This window comes from Psammomys obesus, unplaced genomic scaffold (assembly GCF_907164565.1).
Source record: "Psammomys obesus unplaced genomic scaffold, mPsaObe1.curated_primary_1811, whole genome shotgun sequence".
NCBI classification, from domain to species: Eukaryota; Metazoa; Chordata; class Mammalia; order Rodentia; family Muridae; genus Psammomys; species Psammomys obesus.
The window spans coordinates 10,690,810-10,695,099 of NW_026596240.1; the positions used below are offsets into that span (position 1 = coordinate 10,690,810).

General features: G+C 38.5%; 1 non-coding gene across 1 annotated transcript; it reads right to left on the reverse strand.

The window, feature by feature from the left end:
• Positions 1–343: 343 nt before the first annotated feature.
• On the reverse strand, positions 344–453 carry LOC129668479 (U6 spliceosomal RNA). The gene has a single exon (XR_008718918.1). It is a non-coding gene; the product is annotated as a U6 spliceosomal RNA (small nuclear RNA).
• Between the last annotated feature and the right edge of the window lie 3,837 nt (positions 454–4,290).

Below are 4,290 nucleotides of genomic sequence, written 5' to 3' on the forward strand. Positions count from 1 at the left end.
GGTGGCCTTGCCAGGCCACAGAAGAAGAGGATCCAGGCAGTCCAGATCAGACTTGATATACTAGGGTAAGATGGTAGGGGAGGAGGGTTTCACCTTTCTATGGTCTAGGGGAGGGGGATAGGAAAAAGAGGAAGGGAGGAAGGATGGGATGGGAGGAGATGAAGAAAGGAGCTACAAATGAGATATAAAATAATACAATATAAAAAAATTTAAGAATTAAAAAGTGCAAAAAGCAATATTTTATAACACTGTTTTCAGATTTTAAAAAATGTATGCATTTTCAAATTTTCAACTGAGATTTTCTATATCAATGTATTGTGATAAATTTGTGGGCTTTTTAGTCAATAAGATAAATTTATTCACAATTTTGCATGTCATCTTTGTGCAGGAACCATGCTAATCTTCTCTGATCTGTATCATTACAACTTTAATATATGGGGTCTTGCTGAGACTGAAACATCAACCAAGGACCATGTATGAACTGGACCTAAGACCCCTACAAAGATTTAGCAGATGGGCAGCTTAGGCCTCATGTGGGTCGTCTAGTAAGGGAAGCAGCGACTGCATTGGACAAGAACTCACTTGGCCAGCTTTTTGATCACTTTCTTCTGGCAGGACTACCTTGTCAGGCCCACAGGGAAGAGGACATGTTCAGTTCTGATGCAACTTTATGAGCTGGACTGGATGGGAAAGGGAGCTCTCCTTTTCTGAGAAAAAGGGGAAGGGGGAAGGGGGAGGAGGTAGAGTCGGATTGGGAGGAAAGTAGGAATCGAGCTACAAAAAGGATGTTAAAAGAAAGAAAGAAATTTGTTATTGTAGTTACTTAAATATTTAGACAATTTTATACATGTGAAAAATGCATGCTTCCCACTACCTTATTCTCATCCCTTTAATCATTTCTATCTAACCTTCTCTTCTTCCTACAAATCTCTCTTTCATTTTCATATCTAGCCATTTTTCTCCATGAACCATTAAGAGTAACCAGTACTGTCTGTGAGATCAATGCTGTTGTAGCTTTCTGTTGGAGTCTTGTGGGCTTGAACACTGCACACACAACTAAAGATGTGATTCTCCCATCTCCATTATCTGTTAATAGTCAGCTGGTCAGAGGTAAATTGCTGCCCCTTCAGCCTCCTCACTTTGACCCTCTATTGATAAAGGATGCCTTGTACCATCTCTACAAACTTCAGTCAAATCAAAGATGCATGCTACTTTAAACTTTATAATATTATTGTATCGTTCTCATAATAGAGAAATATGCCTGACTACTAAGAGCTATGGCTCATCTTAGTTTTAAAATGCAACTAAATATCTCAAAATAACTCTATGGAAAGTGACTGCCAACTCCATTGGCAGTCCTTTTGGTATCCTTGGAGATCTTGGAGGAAGAGTTACCTTTGTAGGATCATGTACACCTCAAAGTCTGTCTTGTTATTATCTCCATTCCTGATGCAAAGTTACTTCATCCTTGCTGGAGCACTTCCCTTATTTTTAATTTTTTAAAATTTAATTTAAGTTTTTAATTTATTTTATTAGAAAAGCATTCTTTACACAACATGGTGACATGATGTGACATAGGCTTTGAGATTTTCTGGAGGCCTGCTTTGTTGCTCAACAGAAATAATAATAATAATAATGATCTCTTAACACCCAATAGTGAACTTTCAGTACCCATCTTCTTGCTTTCAGTTGAGCCTGAACTATTTCTTAGAGATCTTTCTCCCAATGTGCATCCAACTAGCCCTTCCCCCGTGTAACTCTCTATAACATGCCTCCTCTAGTTTTCACACAGGAAAACAGATTCCTCTTTTCATTTCCATTTTCCTTATGTTTAGGTAGTAGCTTAAATTCATAACAAAAGGTTCATTCAGCAGTCATCTATCTTAACTAAGAGGCCAAATGCCCCTCCCCCCAAAAAAATAAAAAACATGGAGCTAGAGAGGTTGTTCAGTGGTTAAAAGTGAATAGTTGCCTGTAGAGGACCCAAGTGAGGTTCCCAGCACCCACAATGGGCAGCTCACAATTTCCTGCACATCCAGCTCCAGGAGGACCCAATGCTCTCTCCTGCCCTTTGCAGGAACCCGAACACACACACACACACACACACACACACACACACACACACCTACACAACAAATAAAAATAAAAGAATTTTTTAAAGTTACAGTTTTTTTTCCCCTGATTTAGTCATCTGCTCTTTGAATTCAACTGGTGATTTTTTTTTTTGTGTGTGAACAATTTAAAATCCTTGAAGAAGTTTTTACAAAACTGGAGATGTTTTATAACTGTAAACAGCAAACTAGAGATGACTGAATATTTAGGCATGCATGCATATATGTTTCACCTTTTGAGTCTTTTCGATTGCCTCGTACACCTTATCAAGCATACCCAGATGTGTGGATGGCAGAGAACACGTAAACAAATTACTTCAGAATAATGCTATACCTTTCCTAACATACGAGATAGCTAATGATGTCGAGAATTGTTTCTGAATGGTTTAAAAGTGGCAGTGTTCACTCAGTGAAATAATTGCTTTTCCTCTGGTAAATTTTCATGGAAATATTATCAGTGTACTCTCTTAATGCCACTAATGTACCTAGTACTGACACCAGCACACATGTCCCAGAACATTCACTGAATAAATAGGTAAAGAAAACATGCTGTAGTTACCATACATTTGGATGTTAACTGTTCTAAGCCCTTAATTTGTCTGGAAACATTTATTTTTCAGCTTTAAACCCTGTTGTCTTATTGTTGGAAGAGGAAAGAACAGTCTCCTCTCTCCATAAATGTATGATTGTATGAGGAGGGAGAGACTTTTTCAGCCCTCTATGTTAAGTGATTCACTTCCCATAAAGCTTACTTTTAAAGTCATCAAAGACATCCCATTTAAGCAATGAAAGCATGGGGAAAAGGGAAATGTGCAATGGAGTAATGGCAGTGCTCCCTGCTGGCCATAAACCTGACTGGCCTGAACACCCCAGGGATTCATGGTCTCTGTCACGACTGCTCTGAGATTAGGAGCACATTTCACCATGCCCAGCCTTTTTGCATGGGCTCTGTGGATTGAACTCACATCCTTACTTGATAGGCAAGCACTTCACTGACTGAGTTCTCTTCCCAGTCACTCTCTGCATGATCTTTAAATATCAAAGAAGCCTTCATAAAGTCTATTATACGATGTGGGGTGGAAAGTATAATATAACTAATGTGATTTAATAGATTTGTGTTTTTAATATTATAGATTTGATTTGGGTTTTCACATTCTAAAAGTCTCAGAAAAACATAAAAGAGGAGGCAATTAAAAGAAAAAACCCAGAAGGTTGGGGAGGTAGCCCTTCAGTGGTTAAGAGTATGCACTGCTCTTGCAGGAGCCCAACTTTGCTTTCCAGCACCCAATCAGGGAAAGCACCCACATGTGCCTCCAGCTCCAGGAAGAACAATGCCCTCCTCCAGCCTCTAATAACACTGCACACAAAGTACACACACACAGAGACAGACAGACAAGTATAGATACACAGACACAAACAGAGGCACACACACAAACATACAGACACGCATATACAAAAACATACACAGAGAGACACAGAAAGAGAAGTAGATTCACACATAGACACACATGTATATAACTAACAGTAAGATAAAGCTTTAATTACAAACCTTTTACATATATACCACGGAATAAATTATAACAATTAAATTATCCACAGTTTAAACAGTTTCCAAAATCCAAGACATTGAGCAAAACACTTCTTATGTTTGTATGCCACAATTTTTCAATTTAAAAAAACATAGACATTTTTGACATTTTTTGGTCAGTTTTTCTTCTTTTGAGAATTCGATGTTTAGGTTCCAGACCCATTTTTCGAGTGGGTCATTTGGATGATTTTGTTTTGTTTTGTTTTAACTCTTTTTTTTATATATACATGTATGGATGTAGCAAAAATTAATGCAAAAAGAGACCATGCTTTTGTAAAAGAACAAGGAGTAGTACATAGGAGAGTTTGAAAGTGGGAAAATAATGTAATTATATTCTCAAAATTCAAATAAATATGGTGGATTCATGGATATAACCTAGAAACCTGTAGAGATGTAGCCCATGGAAGCTCAGTATCCAAGTGGGTGTCCTAGTGATGGGAACAGGGACTGTCTCTGACAAGAACTTAGTGGCTGGTTCTTTGACCACCTCCCCATGATGGGGGAGCAGCCTTGACAGTCCACAGAGGAGGACAATGCAGCCAGTTCTGATGAGACCTGATAAGCTAAGATCAGAGGGAAGGGGAGGAGGAC